The 20,692-nt window shown below is 45.9% G+C and overlaps 1 non-coding gene across 1 annotated transcript; it reads left to right on the top strand.

The window, feature by feature from the left end:
* Nucleotides 1-14,226: 14,226 nt before the first annotated feature.
* Nucleotides 14,227-14,313, top strand: TRNAK-CUU (transfer RNA lysine (anticodon CUU)). Its single transcript has one exon. It is a non-coding gene; the product is annotated as a tRNA-Lys (tRNA).
* Nucleotides 14,314-20,692: the final 6,379 nt, after the last annotated feature.

The following is a 20,692-nucleotide window of genomic DNA, read 5'->3' as shown; positions in this document are numbered from 1 at the left end:
TTACATTAAATAGGGTGCAATTCATGGTGTCTTTTGCTGCCTTCAAGAAATTTCCAAGACTTGAATAAATAAAAAGTTGGCTGAATAGCCCATTAATTGTTGTTGTTCAGTCGCTAAGTCGCTAAGTCATATCTGACTCTTTGTGACCCCATGGACTGCAGCACTCCAGGTTTCCCTGCCCTTCACTATCTCCTGGAGCTTGCTCAAACTCATGTCCATTGAGTCAACGATGCCATCCAGCCATCTCATTCCTTGTCACCCTCTTCTCCTCCTGTCCTCAATCTTTCCCAGCATCAGGGACTTTTCCAATGAGTCGCCTCTGCATCAGGTGGTCAAAGTACTGGAGCTTCAGCTTCAGCATCAGACCTTCCAATCAATATTCAGGGTTGATTTTGATCAGTTTAATAACAGTATAGTAGCCAGTGTTGGATGAATGTTTACTGTGTATCAGGCGTTGTGCTAAGTGTTTTACATATACAATCTTCACAGAGATAAGATAAGACACAATCATCACCCATTAATTTGCAGATGGGGAACTGAGATTCAGAGAGGATGGGTGATTTCCCTTGGGACATCAGACTATCAGAGGTGGAGCTCATGTTGAATCTAGGCTGGCTCCAGAGACCACAGTCTGGGACACTTTATTCAGCTGCTTCTTGTGCGACATTGAAGGGACGAGTTTCAGGACCTGCTGCTGCCCTCATCCTGGAGCTGTAGATGCTGAATCATAATCACCAACATGATGACTAGACGGTTCCAGAGCTTGGACTTGCACAATCAAACCTGCCCTTAAGTATCAAGCTTCACTGACAGAGGGTGAGGATGTTTACACTGGGTAGGAATTGGGTCTGGGGTTGATACTTTCTTTCCATACCATTAAAAAAAAATCCCTAACAGATGCTCAGATGGTAAAGAATCTGCCTGCCATGTGGGAGCCCTGGATTCGATCCCTGGGTTGGGAAGATCCCTAGAGAAGGGAATGGCAGTGCACTCCAGTATTCTTGCCTGGAGAATTACACGGACAGAGAAGCCAGGTGAGCTACAGTCCATGAGGTCACAGAGTCAGTACTCACGACTGAGTGAGTAACACAAACATACACAACAGACACTGGGGATTTCTGCCTTCAAAATATGCATGTATATTTGTCTTGACTTAGCAATTTCTCTTTGAGAAATTTATTCTAAGATACTTATCACGAATGTGTGTGCACCTCAATTTTGTTGTTGCTATTGTTCAGTCACTCAGTCATGTCTGATTCTTTGTGACCCCATGGACTGCAACACACCAAGCTTCCCTGTCCATCATAATCTCCTGGAACTTGCTCAAATTCATGTCCATCGAATCAGTGATGCCATCCAACCATCTCTTCCTCTGCTGTCCCTTTTCCTCCTGCCCTCAGCATCAGGATCTTTCCCAGTGAGTTGACTCTTGGCATCAGGTGGCCAAAAGTATTGGAGCTTCAGCATCAGTTCCTCCAGTGAATATTCAGGATTGATTTCCTTTAGGATGGACTGGTTGGATCTCTTTGCAGCCCAAGGGATTCTCAAGAGTCTTCTCCAACACCACAGTTCAAAAGCATCAGTTCTTTGGTGCTCAGTCTTCTTTATGGTCCAGCTCTCACATCCATACAGGACTACTGGAAAAACCGTAGCTTTGACTACATGGAGCTTTGTTGGTAAAGTAATGGCTGTGCTTTTTAATATGCTGTCTAGGTTGGTCATAGCTTTTCTTCCAAGGAGCAAGTGTCTTTTAACGGCTGCAGTCTCAGTCTACTGTGATTTTGGAGCCCAAGAAAATAAAGTCTGTCACTGTTTCCATTGTTTTCCCATTTATTTGCCATGAAGTGATGGAACTGGATGCCATGATCTTAGTTTTCTGAATGTCGAATTTTAAACCAGCTTTTTCACTTTCCTCTTTCACCTTCATCAAGAGGTTCTTTAGTTCCTCTTTGCTTTCTACCATAAGGGTGGTGTCATCTGCATATCTGAGGTTATGCACCTCTGAAGTTATACACCTCAATTTAGGCACAAAGAAATTCATTATAGCACTGTTTGTGAAACAGGAAAAATAAAAACAAGTCAAATATCCAACAGTGGGGATTAATTCAATAAACCACATTTCATAAGTTGCAAAACTAATTGTCCAAAATGGGGCAGGAGGACTCAGGTGATGTTTTCCCTTCCTTCTGCTTGTATGTATTTCTGAGTTTTTCTGCAATAAGTTGTAGAATTTAACATTTGTTTACCTGCTTTTTAAAATCTTTCTATCACTTCACAATATATTGAATCATTTATGTTGTACACATGAAGTTAATACAATGTTATAGGTCAATGATATCTCGTTAAAGAAATCTCAGGGGCCACTTTTGAAATCTCCCTTTCCACTGGGCCCTCAGCTCAGCTCCCTCTCATTTCCCTAAGGAGAGGCAGCCTAGGGAGAGCTGGCCCCAGGCTGGTGCACAGTGGTCCACACCCGGAACTTTCCCATTCCCCAGGCTTACAATTGGCCTGTGGTTTTTATGTGCAAGGCTATTTATTTTCCAATCAGAGGCATTGAGTGAGGACTTCTGGGGGTAAACTGGTAGCTCTGGGCAGCTTTGAAGCATCACAAGTGGGAGGTTTTGTCCCCTGAAGATTTAGGAGGGCAGCCTCTCTCTCTGTTTTATTGGCTTCTTTTACATATGTATAGCTCCGGAGTGGGGTGGGGACTCCGGTGGGTAGGGACAGACCTCCCCAAAGGCAAAATCCCTCCGAAACCAAGAGGAGCATTGCAAACTTCTCAAATGTTGGCCTCTTGCCCTCTGCCTAAAACACACCCCTTGCGACCCCTTCCTTTCTTCTGTATTTTTTTTCTGTAAGAGTACATCTAGAGGTGAAGATTGTGGACTTTTGGAGTCACAAAGACGTGAGCTGGAACCATAGCAAGTTTCTCAATTTCTCTGAATCAACCACAGATACATTTCTCATCTGCAAAATGGGCCAATAATATTTAATGCCAGATTATCGTATGAAATTAATAAATACAATGAATGAATAAAATACAAGTGCTTAGCACAGGGACTTGCATGGCTGTCCAGTAGCTAAGACTCCACATCCCCAGGGCAGGGGACCGTGGCCCAGTCCCGGGTCAGGGAACTAGATCGTGCATGCCACAACTAAGACATGGTGCAGCGAACAAATAAATCAGTAAACAAACCTTGTTTAAAAAAATAAAGATAAAGTGCTTGGCACAGTTCCTGGCACACAATAAACATTCATTTCATGATAGCTGTTATTTTCCCCTTTCTACCTTCCTCCCCTAGTCAAAGCTAAGCCAAAACAGTCCTGCAGCTCGAAGTCTGACAGCACCTCCTCTCTCCACCAGCCCCCTAACCCTCTGCCCCAGAAATTTTGCAAACATCCCAGCTTCCAAACACACAAGCATTCGAGTCCTGCATGTTATTTTCAGCATGGCCTTCACATTTCCCGTTGACTCAGGCCCTGGTGCTGGGACAAATTGGATGAGCAGAGTGTAAATGTTACCCCTTTGGCTCCTCCTCGAGAGGGGCTGAGCACAGATGTTTGCAGGGGCAAGCGCGGCCCGGTAAGAATGGGGGCATTGTGTGCGGGCTCACACAAAGGCCCAGTGGCCCCACTCGGCTGCCAGCCTCCCGAGCCTCCCCTCTTTCCGCATTGATTTATTAGGCCAGGGATGAATGAAAACGTAATTAATATTACTGAAGCATTAGAGTCTATTTAATTTAAATGCCACTGAATATTTCACTTTCAGCTGGGAGTGACAATGTGCTCAGGCCCGGCTGGTGAAAGCTGGGGCCATCTGTTACCCGGTAAAGGAGGGAGACTGGGGAGGCTGAGGGTGTGGGGCTTTGTGGACATTCCAAAGGTCCACGATCATCATTCAACTCAAGGGCAGCCAAGCCGCATTCCTCCACGCGAGCCCCTCTCGGCTGGAGGGGACCTAGAGAGCAGGAGGGGGAGAATGCAGAAAAGGAAGAGTCCTCCATCCCTCTGTCTGCACCAAGAAAGCCCCCTAGGAGGCCAGAAAGCTGCAGCGGGGGATGGGAGGGTCACAAACACAGGGTTGATTAGGGAACGGCTGCCTTTGAAGAATGAGGGCTGACCAGCCAGAACTGTCCTATCCATCAGGGTAGCTACGGGCCACACGCAGCTCTTTCAGTTAAAATTAAGATGAAATAAGATTTAGAATTCATTTCCTTGGTCCCACTAGCCACAATATCACATGCTCAGTAGCCACACGCGGCTTAGTGGCAACTGCGTTGGACAGAGCAGTGCACTGCAGAAAGTTCTGGACAGTACTGTTCTAGAAGGTGGTGGTACCTTTGTAGTTAGAAGGAGAGTTGCCCCCAGGAATCTGCCTAAGGATCCTAACTGATCAGATTTGGGGCCTTTCTGACATTGCAAGAATCCAGGATGGTCAGGAGCCAGTGCTGTGATGAAAGATCATGTGGGCTCAAAACCTAGTTCTGTCGCTTGCCCTTGGCCAGTTTATTTAATCTCTACCTACCTCAGTTTCTTCATCTGTCAAATGGAGGTAATAGTAAGACCTGACATTATGTTATTGGGGAAAGAATTATAAAGTGCTTTCAACAGTGTCTGGCATGCAGGAAAGGCACAACATACATGAGCTAGTACTCACGGAAGAGGTTACAGCGAGAATGATCTTGAGTCCAAGGACACACGTTGCCCAGCTGTGTCTGAGTGGAGGGGATATGTGGGTTCTGAATTCAAGAGAACAAATGTCCAGGCAGCAAGCGGGGGGCCTGGATCCCGGGCATCTGGAGTTCTGGAGCTGGGGGCAGGGTGCAGGGGACCCAGGACACTTGGTGTAGCCACAGCCGCAGTTGCAGCAACAACAGCAGGAGGGGGGAGGTTCTGTCCTTAGTGGGACGATAATTAGCCCAGTGGGTTCTCTCATAATTGGGATCATTTGTTCTCCTGGTTTTTTTCTCTGACAAACTGATTCCATGCCAGGGGAAAGCTGTGTGACTCACACCTTGCCATGCCAATTAGCTGATAAACATCAAACGTAAACAAAGATGGCCTAATTAAAACTAGTCACTGAACCTCTGTGAGCATCTTGTCAAAATTGCACCAACATTCTGCACCCAGGCTTGTGCTGGGTCTCAGGAGCTAAATGAGGGATTCTGTGGAGAATCTACAGATGTCCCCTCAGGAGGGGCCCTGGAGGTGACAGAGGAAGCAGGCAGAAGGCAGAGGAAGGGATTAGCTCAGCCACTTGGATTGGCCCCTCCGGCTGTTCCAGCTGCAAACCTCCACACGCCGAGGATCTCCTGTGGGCATGTGGCATGTCCACAACTGCCCCTTTGCACCGAGAACCGTCTCCGGGTTATTTTTGTTTCCATGTGTGGTTTTCAGATAGGTATCTGTTCTGTACTTTGGATGTCTCTAATCCTGAAACTCTCACATCACTGTCATGGAGTCAATGAACCCCTCTGACTCAATTTTCCTCCTGAAAAACAGAATGATGATACTTGCCCAAATTACCACTCCGTGTCACGGCAAGAATCCAATGAGCCTAGGTACATGAAATACTTAGTGAAGAGAAAAGCTTCATTCCACATTAAGTGGTTCTGTATGGCCCAGTGTACAGAGGATTGCTTTTGGAACTGAATGCATGTCTGCAAACCTCAGCTCTGCCACTTAACAGCTCTGAGCCTCAGTTTCCTCATCTGGAAAATGGGGCTGGTGATGTCTACCAGAGTAAGGATTAAAGGTGGTACAGGGTACACGTAGTAGGTCCTGTAAGATTCATTCCCTACCCTTTCACTCCTTTATAAAAGGGAAGTTGAGGGCTTATGAAACAGGGAATGGAGGAGAAGGAGAAGAAGGCTTCACACATCCTAACCGCATCAGGACATATACCCCTCACTCCATCTTTTGATTATTTCTCCTTGTATGTTAACATATAAGTCCCAGCTCCTTAGTGTGATAAAGGCCACTGGAGTCCGGGCCCCTGTACCCCTCCAGTCCTATCCTTCCCCCAATCTGCACTCCCTCCGACATACAGTCCATGTTTCAGCCATACTGAACTTCTGGTGGTTCCTCAAAGGCACTGGCAACTTCGCACACCACGGTCATTTTTCATATGCTGTTCCCTCTACCAGGAAGTACCCTCCCCACCTGGCAGAAAACCTTCTCAATTCTTACGCCTCTGCTTAAGTTTCTATGGAGATTTTTGTAACCACCCTCTTCTCTGCCTCGCTCAACCTGGAGAAATGACCATCTGGGTTGCTCCTTCGATGTACACCTTGTCTTTTCAAAAGCCACATGGTAATGCAAAAGTACATGAATGAATGGGGGGTTGAAATACGTGGCAGGTATTCATCTGTACCAGACTCTGCCCTCAAGGGTGCAAACTCTGATGGAGGAAAGAGACTTGCAAACTCTTTTATTCCTTAATATGTTACCAGGTGCTTAATTGAAAGCACAGCTTCCTCTACCCTCACCTTGGGATCAGAATCCCCTGGAAGGTAGTGACCTTGTCTTAAGCATAACTGAGTCTCCAGCACCCACCACAGTACCTGGACAGGGCAGGAGCTCCATATTTTTTTGAAGGAATGAATGACTAATTGAAGCGATACACGAATGAGTAAGTAAAGCTCTCATTTTATATCAATGATTTAGACAAATCTGCCATCTGTCTACCTGAGCCACCACGGTCTCTCCAAACTGATTTTCTGTGAAAGCCTTCTGGAACAGAGCCCTGGGCAACATGCACTCAATAAGGACCTTCTCTTTTCTCCAGGATAATTCTTTGTATTGTTTTCCCTGTCCCCACAAAACATATATTTTTGTAGAAAACTAAGAAAGCCAAATGGGCTTCCCTGATGACTCAGAGGGTAAAGAATCTACCTGCAATGCAGGAGACCTGGGTTTGAGTCCTGTGTCGGGAAAAGCCCCTGGAGAAGAGAATGGCTACCCACGCCAATATGCTTGCCTGGAGAATCCCATGGACAGAGGAGGTTGGTGAGCTACATTTCATGACGTTGTAAAGAGTCGGACATGAGCAGCTAATGCAGCTAATATGCAGCTAATGCTACATACATAGGAAAGCCAAATAGAAAAGGAGAATCACCTGTAGATAGCCAGCGTGAATGCTCTGGTCTACGTCCCTCCAGACCTCTGTCTAGGTTGATCACCAGCGTATGGACTAATGATTACATGCACCCAGATTGCCCGGGTTCAGCTTGCAGCTCTGCCACTGAATGGCTGGGTGAACTTAGCAGTGTATTTAAGCTCTCTGTGCCTCAGTTATCTCAACTGTAAAGTGGAGACAGTTGTTACACCTCCCTTGCTGCAGTTCTGAGGCTTAACCATGTCACCACGGGTAAAGCGCTTGATTAATGGTACACAGTGCCGAGCAGAGCTTAGCTGTTCTACCCTCACTCTAAAGATCTCCAGGGCCCATCCAGCCACTCCAACCACCCATGACCAAGAGGGGCACAAACAACTGGTCAGTGACTCTGAGATGGCAGCTCCCAATGCTGTGACGATGTCCCCCCACTGCTGGTTTCTATGTCAGGACTGAGGTCAGACCCACGGCTGAAATGTGGTTCCCACTTAAGACAATGCTAGTTTCACCCAACTCACTTAAGGTAAACAGGAGGATTAACACTGCTCCACCCTGGCGAGGCCAGGTTTGCCAGATAAATAGACGCGGTTCACCATCAGCCTTCTTCAAACTATGTCATCTGAACGAGGAAATGCCCACTCCCTGACAGGATGCAAGCCCTTACCCATGCCCTCCTGCCTGCCAAGCCGAGAATCCTCATCCGCCTTCCGGTAGGTGCCTTAGAATGGAGCTTTGTCCCCAGCCTGGTCCTCCAGAGCCTGGGATCTGCACGTGGCCCAATCTGGGCCAGCACGGGTCCTCCCGGCACCAGGAACCCGAGGTTGGTTTTGGCAATGATCTTGTTTCGAGAATAATCACTGTGGAACATTTGGTGTAGTGGAAGGATTATAGTTTGGAGCCAGCCAGATTGAGGTTTGGGCCCATGCTTGGCCACTTACCAGCGTGGTAGCTCAGACCCGCATCTTATTCAATGAAGTAATGCTTGTAGCTGCAGGCTGCACTGTTGAGAGGAGACACCTAGCATGCAGTTGGGTCACTAGAAGCCCCTCGAGGCCGTGGCAGTGGTGAGGCAGCTGGGAGCTGAGAGAGCAGGCTGAAGCTGCCTGCATGCCTCATGGCAGTGGGCAGAGCTACTGGGTGGGAGACCCCAGGCTGTGTCAAAAAGACCCTTTCCTTCCTCATTTGAAAAGACCCTGATGCTGGGAAAGATTGAAGGCAGGAGGAGAAGGGGACGACAGAGGATGAGATAGTTGAATGGCATCACCAACTCAATGGACATGAGTCTGAGTGAACTCTGGGAGTTGGTGATGGACAGGGAGGCCTGGCGTGCTGCAGTCCATGGGGTCGCAAAGAGTCGGACACGACTGAGACTGAACTGAACTGAACTGTCCTCAGAAGCAGGGCCGGTCCCCGAATGAGAGGGAGAAGGGCACTGTCTATGATACCGCAAGTGGAGAAATAAGCCTTCTGAATAAGTGGAGAACTGCCTTCAGCCCTAGGGTGGCTGGTGAAGAAGGGGCTGCAGAAATGTGCTGGGTTGAGTCCTCCCCTATTCCTCATGGGCCTCATTGTTTGCTTTCAGGCTGGAGCCTCTATTCAAATGCAAACACCAGGAGGCGCCTTTGCCAAGCACACGGTGGGAGGATGGACAGGCTGCAACTTTGCTGGGAGCCGGGGAGAAATGGGTGGGAGTGGGAGAAAGGGCTATACAGGGGCCTGCCAGCCCGGAGATAACCCAGAGCGAGGAGGGGTCCTCAGAAAGGGCTCGATTTGGGACCCTGCTCCCCATGGCCACTCACGGAACACTGGCTCTGGCCAGGGGAGTGTGTCCTCTAGGGAAGGCAGCTAAGCAGAAACCAGGCTGCACAGCTGTGCCTCTGAATGACCCTGATGGAGCCTCTCAACTTCTCTGAGTCTCAGTGTCTCCATTTGTGAAATGAGGACAGGAATACCTCTGCCATAGTGTGGTGAGGATGGCTGCCCTTAAGCACACAATAAATGCTGGCTCTGGAGATTTTCCCAGCAGAAGTGTGTTTAGCTCGGCCTTCAGAGGCTTTGAGTCTATTAAGAAAACAGCAAGATCTGATGCAACATGGTATCCTGGATTGCATCCTAGAAGGGGAAAAGGCACGTTAGTGGAAAGACTAGTTAAATCCAAATAAAGTCAATAGTTGATGTTATTTCCAGTAGTAACTTGTCAGTTTTGATAAGTGTGCCGTGTTATGTAAGATGTTAACCTTAGAGGAAGCTGGGTGAAAGGTACACAGGAACTCTTCATGCTATCTTTTGCCACTCTTCTGTAAATCTGAATTATGTCAAACTATTAAAAAAAAAATAGCAGGAAGTCTTGGCCTTTCTGGAAAGAAAGCAAATAGCATCTTACTGCCACATTTTGCGACTTCACTTTCATGCATTGGAGAAGGAAATGGCAACCCACTCCAGTGTTCTTGCCTGGAGAATCCCAGGGATGGAGGAGCCTGCTGGGCTGCCGTCTATGGGGTCACACAGGGTTGGACACGATTGAAGCGACTTAGCAGCAGCAGCAGAAGCAGCCACATTTTGAGAGCAGTACCCCTATTCCTCTTCTTCCATGTACATTCCTCTAACAAAATGCAAAAACAAGTACATTTCAGCTCTTATGATGCATCAGACTCCAGACTAGGTGCTTAATATGTACCATCCCATGAGTCCTGACAACAGGGTTGTACAGACCATGGAAACTGAAGCTCATAAGATTGGCTAGGAAGCGGCAGAGGTTTTTCACCATTTCTGTCTGGTTTCAAAGTCCATGCTCCTTCTGCTAGAAGAAAAAAATGGACATCTTTGACAAAACTGTCAGATATAAGAACCTGCACCTCAGTGGGACCAATCTTGTAGGATAGAGACTTATTGTCAGAGGATGGAAGGTATATAGACACACAAAGTGTTGCTTGAAAATTGAATTAGTGAAAGTACTGATACTCATCAGGGTTGTTTATTATGGCAAAAATATTTTAAATAGCCTAAATGTCAAACAATTAAGAATGTTCCAGTGTTAGTTCTATATGCAATAGAATAGGCAGCCATTCAAAGTAATTATGTAGTTTTATTTATGAACATGTATCAGTTAGAATGCTTTTTGCTACAAGTAACAGAAAGATGCAACTCAATCAGTTTAAATTAAACAACAAGTAATTTATTATCTGCAATACCAGGTCAATGTGTGGAGTGGACAGAGCAAGCTCCTGGACCTAACAGAAACAGAAGATATTAAGAAGAGGTGGCAAGAATACACAGAAGAGCTATACAAAAAAGATCTTAATGACCCACATAACCACGATGGTGTGATCACTCACCTAGAGTCAGACATCTTGGAGTAAGAAGTGAAGTGAGCCTTAGAAAGCACCAGTTCAGTTCAGTTCATTTCAGTTGTTCAGTCATGTCCGACTCCTTGCGACCCCATGAACCACAGCACACCAGGCCTCCCTGTCCATCACCAACTCCTGGGGTCCACCCAAACCCATGTCCATTGAGTCGGTGATGCCATCCAACCATCTCATCCTCTGTCGTCCCCTTCTCCTCCTGCCCTCAATCTTTCCCAGCATCAGGGTCTTTTCAAATGAGTCAGCTTTTTGCATCAGGTGGCCAAAATATTAGAGTTTCAGCTTCAACATCAGTCCTTCCAATGGACACCCAGGACTGATCTCCTTTAGGATGGGCTGGTTGGATCTCCTTGCAGTCCAAGGGACTCTCAAGAGCCTTCTCCAACACCACAGTTCAAAAGCATCAATTCTTCAGGGCTCAGCTTTCTTTATAGTTCAACTCTCACATCCATCACTATGAACACAGCTAGTGGAAGTGATGGAATTCCAGTTGAGCTATTACAAATCCTAAATGATGGTGCTGTGAAAGTGCTGCACTCAATATGCCAGCAAATTTGTAAAACTCAGCAGTGGCCACAGGGCTGGAAAAGGTCAGTTTTCATTCTAATCCCAAAGAAAGGCAATGCCAAGGAATGTTCAAACTACTGCACAATTGCACTCATCTCACACACTAGCAAAGTAATGCTCAAAATTCTCTAAGTGAGGCTTCAACAGTACATGAACTGGCAACTTCCAGATGTTCAAGCTGGATTTAGAAAAGGCAGAGGAACCAGAGATCAAATTACCAACATCTATTGGATCATAGAAAAAGCAAGAGAAATCCAAAAAATACATCTACTTCTGCTTCAGTGGCTACACTAAAGCCTTTGACTGTATGGATCACAACAAACTGTGGAAAATTCTGAAAGAGATGGGAATACCAGACCATCTTACCTGCCTCCTGAGAAATCTGTATGCAGGTCAAGAAGCAACAGTTAGAACTGGACATGGAACAACAGACTGGTTCCAAATTGACAAAGGGGTACGTCAAGGCTGCATATTGTCACCTTGCTTATTTAACTTATATGCAGAATACATCATGTGAAATGCTGGGCTGGATGAAGCACAAGCTGGAATCAAGATTGCCGGGAGAAATATCAATCACCTCAGATATGCAGATGACACCACCCTTATGGCAGAAAGTGAAGAGGAGCTGAAGAACCTCTTGATGAAAGAGAAAGAGGAGAGTGAAAAAGCTGGCTTAAAACTCAACATTCAGAAAATGAAGATCATGGCATCCAGTTCCATCACTTCATGGTAAATAGATGGAGAAACAATGGAAACAGTGACAGACTTTATTTTGGGGGGTTCCAAAATCACTGTAGACTGTGACTGCAACCATGTAATTAAAAGACACTTGCTCCTTGGAAGAAAAGCTATAACCAACCCAGACAGCCTATTAAAAAGGAGAGACATTACTTTGCTGACAAAGGTCCATTTAGTCAAAGCTATGGTTTTTCCAGTAACCCATAAAGAAAGCTGAGCGCTGAAGAATTGATGCTTTTGAACTGTGGTGTTGAAGATGACTTTTGAGAGTCCCTTGGACAGAAAGGAAATCCAACCAGACAGTCCTAAAGGAAATCAGTCCTGAGTATTTATTGGAAGGACTGATACTGAAGCTCCAATATTTTGGCCCCCTAATGTGAAGAACTGACTCATTGGAAAAGACCCTGATGCTGGGAAAGATTGAAGGCAGCAGGAGAAAGGGATGACAGAGGATGAGATGGTTGGATGGCATCACCGACTCATGGACGTGAGTTTGAGCAAGGTCCGGAAGTTGGTGATGGACAGGGAAGCCTGGCGTGCTGCAGTCCTTTGGGTCACAAAGAGTCAGACATGACTGAGCAACTGAACTGAACTGAACTGAAACTGCTATAGTTTTAGCCGTCCCAAGTAGGAATGATACTTACTGACAGAAGTAGAGAGGGTGCTCCAAAGTATCTCTTTGTATCATCAGGGAAACCCATTCTCCAAAACCAACCACCAGTCTCACCCTCACCTTAGCCAGAATTATGTCCATTAATTATTCCAGTCACTGGCCAGGAGAACGGACTGCTATTTTAGCTAAGTCCAATTATCTTCTACCCTGGAGACTGGAGATGGAGTCTGTCTTCCTGGAAACAAATTTCCACCCGAAGAAGGGTGGATGCCTTGATTAAAACAGAGATTCTGTCAAGGAAGGAAGAGACGACCAATAGCTTCAGTGTAAGAAAACAACCTTACTCTTGGGAAATAGAAAAATTAACATAATCTTGAGTGGAAAAAAGAGAATGCATTTTGAAAGACATCAGTAGTCTAATCTTGTTTATATAAATAGGATTTATATAAATGCATTTTTATGTGAAAGGACATAATAGAGAAAGTGAAGTGAAGTGAAAGTCACTCAGTCGTGTCCGACTCTTTGTGGCCCCTGTAATTCTCCAGGCCGGAATACTGGAGTGGGTAGCCCTTCCCTTCTCCAGGGGATCTTTCCAAATCAGGGATCAAACCCAGGTCTCCCACACTGTAGGTGGATTCTTTACCAACTGAGCCACAAGGGAATGGAAGGCAAAAGGAGAAGCGGACAGCAGAGGATGAGATGCTTAGGTAGCATCACCAACTCAACGGACATGAATCTGAGCAAACTCCAGGAGATAGCAGAGGACAGAGTTGCAAGGAGTCAGACATGACTGAGCGAGTGAACAACAAGACATTGTTAATAAATCTGATATTTCTATCTAATAATACCTAATAATGCTCTAATAATCATAATAATCATTTCTTGTCTATCTCCCTCCACCAGAATGGGAGCTCCTTGACGAGAGGCACTCTTTCTTGATTACCTCTGTATTTCCAACACCCAGAAGGGTTCATTTTTTGGCTGACACCTGCATGCTGCCTACTCAATGAAGCTTCTCCTGGCTGCCCCCATCCTCTCCAACTTCTCCATCAGGGAGCTCCCAAAATACTGACTTGGCATGAATCCTATATTGGTTAGAAAGGCACTCTCCTAACAGAAGTGACATTATGAGATCCTGCATCTTGTCTCTCTGCCCCTTCCTCTCCCCTCCCTGCCTCCCACAGTACCTAGCATGGGGTCCTTGCACAAATACAGATGCTCAAAAGAATCTCTGCTATTGATCCGACTAGTTGGCACTTTTATCCTCTCTCCAGTCCCCTTCTTGCTCCCTTGGGCTGGAAGTTTATCGTTAATTGTTCTCCTCCTGAGGTTAGTGTCATGATTAGCTCCAGCTGTTGCTTGGGTGTGAGACGAACTTCATTCTTGACGGCCTTCTAGTGAAAGGATACCCACGAGGGTTCACTTGTGAACTGAGTTCCCCTATTTCACGGCCAGTGTAAACACAGGCAAATAGATAATTATCAAGCATTATTACCACTTGTAATTACTCCAGCTCCTCAGTCAACATTGGGAACTAAAGAAATGAGCATGAGGAGCAGAGTGTTTAAATTTTGCCCTCTTGCCCCTTAAAATATTTACTTTTCAATCATCACTCCAAATAATTTAATTACTTCTCGCTACCAAATTAGTGCAAGTATATGTGAATTTGTGCATGTATATTTACAGGCCATCGAGAGTAAAGCTTCATAACTTTCTAAATGTCTGCCTCTCACTGAATGTCCCATCAAATATTGCTAAGTATTCATTTCAAGACACTGTTTCTAGACTGCTAAACACCACCATCAACAGTAATTGAAAAGCTCCCTGAGCTTGCCTGGCTAGCTCAGTTGGTAGAGCATGAGATTCTTAATCTCTGGGTTTGAGCCCTGAGCTCATGGGTTCAAGCCCCAGGTTGGGCGCAGCTTTTGGCTTCCCTGATAGCTCAGTTGGTAAAGAATCCGCCTGCAATGTGGGAGACCTGGGTTAGATCCCTGGGTTGGGAAGATCCCCTGGAGAAGGGAAAGGCTACCCACTCCAGCATTCTGGCCTAGAGAATTGGATGGTCCATGGGGTCACAAAGAGTTATGTCACCAAAGAATTTCCCCTGAGTTGATTCACTGAAGAATTTCCTGAAAGTCCAGCACTGTGGAGAGCTCCATGCATAGACCAGTGGTTCCCAAAATAGAGCCCCAAAACTGACGGCATCAGAATGTCTTGGGATAATTTAGAAATGCTGGCTCCCTGGTTCAGACTTGCTAAATGGGCATCCTGGAGGGTGGAGCCACTGAATACGAATTTTAACACACTCGCTGGGGTCAGTCTCAGTCACAGTGTAAAGTCACTGATAGAACCACTTCCCTGCCTTATCCTTGTCCTGGGTGTCGCTCCGAATAATCAGCAGGGAAAGCTGTGAGAAATGAGAACATGGCTGCCTACAGGACACTCTTCAAATCTGCTTCTCCTGCAGGTATTAAAAGTGTTCTCAAGAAAATTAATAATGATATTCATGCCAGTTAGAATGACAGCCTGCTCCTACAAACGCCAAATTAACACGGTAGCTTAAAATAGATAGATTATCTCTCTCTCACATAACAGTCTGGATGTAAGCTGGCAGGACCAGTGTGACATCAGGGATCCTTCTATTTTTTGCTCTCCAAAATGCAACATGCAGTGTCTATCTCCTATCCCAAGATGGCTGCCCTAGCTCCTGCCACCACGCTGATGCTTCCAGTCAACGAGACAAAAAGGAGAGTAGAGAACATACCTCTTCCCTATGAGGGCATGACCCTGAAGTTCTACACATCACTTACACTCAGATCTCTCTGGCGACTTCTACCTGCAAAGGAAGCTGAGGAATATATTCCTTTCTTTCTTTTTCTGTGTTCAAAACAAGTTCAGATCGATTACTAAAAGAAAGACAAAACAGATGTTGGAGGACAAATAGCAGTCTTTGCCCTAGTACCTTCAGATTCATAAAGCTGTATATGTGCCTGTGTGTGTGTGTATAAAACTCAATATTCTAGTATTTTTTTGACTAAAATTAAAGTTCAGTTGCTTTGCTGCAGTCATGGGGATTGGGATACTCAATTATATTTTATTTTAGATAAACAACAATAATTCTTTAATGTGTGCCCCAAATATTCTGGTTTAACATGGTGTCTTGTATTTTTATTTGCTACGTCTGACAACCCTATGTAGTCAGGGACCAGAAATGGAGATATTAGGAAACAAGCATGTGTTTTTTAACTTTAAAGTGTAGAAAGTGGGTCTTTTTAGCAGTTCTATGCCAAGAAGCCAGTTCCTTCCCCTCCTACACAAGAGGGTTTCAGCAGTGAAATGAAAAGTCCCTCCCATGGAGAAGAGAGTCAGGAGCTGAAAATGAACCATGGAGCAGTGTAGACCCGGTGTAGACGCGGTACAAGCCATCAGTGCCAACCAGGATGAGCAGAGAGGCCAGTTGGCAGGAGCTGAAAAAGAGCACCTGTGGCCTGGAGAAAAAGACTGAAATCAGGGAAACCAGCACACTTTGCAGAGAAGGTGCAGTCTCCAAGGAAAAGAAATGGGTTGCAGAAATGCAGGAGCACAAGCAAGCAAGCAAGAAAGCCATGGAGATCTGCAGCCAAGCAGAGATACCATAACAGAGTAGCCAGAAGGGCTTCTGCAACTTTCCTGATGAACCAAGTTTTCTCATAATTTTAAAAGTTTACAAAGTGGAGGACTTCCCTGGTGGCTCAGACAGTAAAGAATTTGCCTGCAATGTAAGAGACCTGGGTTCGATCCCTGGGTCAGGAAGATCCCCTGGAGTAGGGAATGACTACCCACTCCAGTACCCTTGCCTGGAAAATTCCATGAACAGAGGAGCCTGGCAGACTACAGTCCATGGGGTTCCAAAGAGTCAGACATGACTGAGCAACTAACACTTTCACTACTGTCAAAAAGTTTACAAATCCCTGGAAGTGCATGGACCTCTAAATGAACAGTCTGGATCAAACTCCAAGTTGCAGGATTGGTCCATCCAGCCCTACAGAGGAGGCACAGGCCGGCTGAGGCAATAGCTAAGCCATCCTGGGCCAGCCACTTACAACTCATGTCAGTCTTGCCTTGTATCTTCCTCCTTCCTCCCCTAGGTGAGTCTGACCTACATGCTCTGGGACTTCCTCAGCCCTCTCTGACCTGGATATTGATGGCCTCCTCCCAGAGCCTCACTCTGGAACTCTTGACCACTCCCCAAAGCTACTTCACAGTCCCAGCCACGGTTACTACCATGGTTAGTTACCCATGCAATTAACCAGATCCTGTATATGAGGAACCAGGGCTTTGAGTCTCAGGGTAACCTGCCAATCATTTGGAATTCTGCCTGAGACTGAGAACCTCAACCTGAATCTATGTGGGACCAGCCCCCTTCTGTAAGGGCTAGACTCAGTTCCCTAGTGTCCCAACCTGCTCCAAGGGATCCTGTTACCTGTAGACTGATTTCATTATGTAACTGCTTCCTCTGAATTGCATGGCCAGCTGGACTCCCCTCATTCCTTGCTCCATGATCTTGTCCCTGTCCGAATGGATGGTCTTCAGAGTCAGGCCCAGGATTGCTGCATCAAACAGTGTTTCTCAGTCAATGGGAACATATCAGAACCACTCATGGGGCTATTTCAAAATCCTTGTGGTCAGGCCTCACCCAAACCTACTGGATTTCTTATGGGAGGGTCCAAGGATGTGTGTATTTTTGGAAAGTTCTATAGATGATTCTGATGTACTACCTAGATGAAAAACTTCTGCTCAAGACACTGTGCTTTGAACTTAGGGATGGTTTCTGTAACCAGCTTAGTTTCCACGCAGACATCAGCCTTTTCCCCCTTTCCCCTGCCACTGTGGGACTACAGTGCCAGTGTGCCTTGCCCCTGAGTCTTCCAGAGTTGTGATAGTGAGGGAGAGGGGGCATTAGGGGGAAAGATCCAAAACTGAATTTATACCTGCCTAGACTGTTATGTGTAACTTAGCTTTTGTTAAGTTTAGGTGATTTCCCATGGTGAGAGCAATTTATTCTCAAAAATGCCCTTTAAAAGCCTGAAGTCCCAACTGAAGTACTATAGACAGAAACAGTTGGTAGTGGCTGTAAGTGATCTGAATCCTACTGACCACTTGCCGCGGCCAGCACAAACAAGAGTCGCACCTGCACAGGGAGAGAACGGAGCGTCCCCGCTAAGAAAATAAGAGAGAGACAAAAGATGGGGTTGAGAGGATCAGACCAAAATGGCTGATACCTTGCTTTATTGTGCTGCGGTATATATAGGGTAAAGTACGTGACTTAAGGCACTCACAAGGTTGTTTTTTAATGTCAGGATACAATCACCAGACCCTTACCATTGTATACAGAACACAATCAGAATATCTATCTTCTATGAAATATACACAATAAGATAATCTATCTTCTATGAAATGTTGCCGAAACCAAACATCTTGGAGCCTTAAGGGCTATAAAAATTCTTGAGGGTGGCGGGACAGGGAGCTTAGGCACATGTCCTAGGGCCCGGCATACCTGCCAGGGAGCTCCCAAGACTTAACCCTTCACGGGTCGTCCCCCGCAACCACTGGTGCCCAGGGACTCCCCACTATTCTCCACATCACCTGTCTCTCCTGAGGCTCATCTGAGCATTGGGGGTGGGAGGAGCAGAGAATTAAGTGGCTAGGGTCATAGCATACAGCAGTTACATCTATATAGCTACATCTATGTTATATTAATATATGTTACAACATGCAAAAATATTGACAGTAGATTTCTTTGCCACACAGTTAGTGTCTGACTCTTTGCGACCCCAAGAATCGCAGCACACCAGGCCTCCCTGTCCATCACCAACTCCTGGAGTTCACCCAAACTCGTGTGCATTGAGTTGGTGATGCCATCCAGCCGGTGATGCCATCCAGCCATCTCATCCTCTGTTGTCCCCTTCTCCTCCTGCCCCCAATCCCTCCCAGCATCAGGGTCCTTTCCAATGAGTCAACTCTTCATATGAGGTGGCCAAAGTATTCACACACACACACACACACACACACACACACACAAAATCACAAGAGAAAACAAGATGTGAAAGTCAAATTTCCTTTTATTTCCTCCCATCACCTCAAGACTTGCTCAGCACCCCTAGGCTTGGTGCACTCCCCAGACCCAATCTCATCTCCAATTCACACCCTTCTACTTGGCTGAGCCTCTGGGACTGTGTATTGATGCGCCACCAACCCAGCCATTCAATATGATTCTGTCAGTCCTTGGCATGTTTAGTCAGCACACCATTGAGCATCAGGTTTAGTTATTTTCTTTGAAATTAACCAGATATTTTTCTGCTGGAGATACTGAATCAATATGGTATGGGGAAGCACAGCATGACCTTACTCTAAATGAAAGCACCCCAGTGCTCCGTCTGGCAGGAGTGAAGGCTACTTTTCCTCAGCCTCCTTCTGGTTCCCTTGTGCCCTTACCACTCAGCCTTTGTCTCTCCAAATTCATGTTACTTTCACCAAGAGTTTTCCCATTCCTACCATGCAACCTAGAGAATTAGAGACTTCCCTTTGAGACACATCCATCCATTCTCTCATTCATCTATTGAGTGCTTACCATTCCAAGGCATTGGCAACCCAAAGTTTATTAAAATCTGGAACCTGTGCTGGAGTGCAGTATTAGTGAGGGGTTTTAGTTGCAGACAACAGAATCCTCCATAATCAAAGCACAAAGCTATTTGCTAGAGAATATTGGGCAGATGACAGAATTTCCAGGATGATCAAGTTTGGATGCCATACATCCAGAAAAAAAAATCTTATTACCCATACCACAGGACTATTCTAGAGGTACCCTCATTTCTGCACCCCCTGTGATGCTAGAGACTGAACACTAGGAATTCTGCCACTCAGAAGAAACAAATGCTTCTACCATCACACTTTCCAGAACCATCTCCCCAAATGTGGCCTCCATCTGTGTTGCTCACTTCTACCTCCAGACATTAGGTGCCACTGAACTTGGTTGAATATTTATGCTTACTGCAAAAGTTTCAGGAAATGTAGCTGTAAGGCTATTTGTAGCCTTATAAGGCTATAAGGCTACAGGCTACAAGGCTTAAATGTAGCTATCAGGCTATAGCTATCAGGCTATAAGGAGTGGGGAAATTCGAGGATGCAGAGGGAAGGTTGGAAGAGACTTTATGGCTGATAAAGTGTGAAGGTAAGTAGGTGTTCACCCAAAGGATAAGAAAAAGAAAATGTAGGAAGAGGGGATGTCTTGAGACAAGGCACTGGGGTGTGAATGAACAAGCATCCTTGGGGAAAAATGAGAATTCAGTGTCATTGGAGCAACAGTGAATATGCTGAAGATGAGGGAGGGGTGAACAAAGACAAATTAACTAAGAAATAAGAAGGCAGGCAGTGGCCAGACTGGGAAGGGTCTCTAGTTTTTTTTTGTTTGTTTGTTTACTGCTCTGGGTCTTAGTTGCTGCACGTGGGTTCTCTCTAGTTGCAGCAAGCCGTGGGTTTTCTCTAGTTGAGACTCGAGGGCTTCTCATTGCAGTGGCTTCTCTTGTTACAGAGCACAGTCTCTAGGGCACACAGTTTCAGTAGTTGCAGCTCCTGGGCTCTAGAGCTCAGTAGCTGTGCCGCACAGGCTTATTTGCCCGGCAGCATGTGCTATCTTCCCAGACCAGGGATTGAACTCATTTCCCCTGTGTTGGCAGGCAGATTCTTAACCACTGGATTACCAGGGAAGTCCCAGCAAGGGGCTTTTAGGCTCTTAGAAGATGAGCCTTTTCCCAACTAGGGCCAGACTCAGGGGGTTTCTCCGGGTCTGACCAAAATCTGTAAATTGTCAATCAAACTCTGATACTCACTTCAACCCTGGCCCAATAAAGTAGTGCCCTAGTAACATTCTCTCTACTGAAAGGTAAACAGACAACTTTCAACAGGGTAGGTTAGTTCCATAAAGAAAGAAGCATTTCCATCATATTTTCAGAATATTTCCATTGTCCCAATATTCCACAGTATAAAAATAAAATAAGATCAAGATGATTTTTCTGTTCAACCACCTCGACCTTTCCCAGTTCCACAGTGTTTTCCCAAAGAGGGGCATGTCATGTCACTTGAAAGGTGGACCCAGCAGCTCCATCAAGGCAAGGTACTCATTGCTTCTCTAAAAGCCATGCTTAGAAGGGTCTTCTCCATCCATGGTCCTCTTCTCTGAGAACTATATGCCCTTCCCAACCACAGCCCCATATAATCCTGCCCCTTGGCCAGAAAGGATTGGATCCAAGCTGCACTTGG

This window comes from Ovis canadensis, chromosome 15 (assembly GCF_042477335.2).
Source record: "Ovis canadensis isolate MfBH-ARS-UI-01 breed Bighorn chromosome 15, ARS-UI_OviCan_v2, whole genome shotgun sequence".
NCBI lineage: Eukaryota > Metazoa > Chordata > Mammalia > Artiodactyla > Bovidae > Ovis > Ovis canadensis.
The sequence above is the reverse complement of the archived record's forward strand: the minus strand, read 5'-3'. Positions and strand labels throughout refer to the sequence as shown.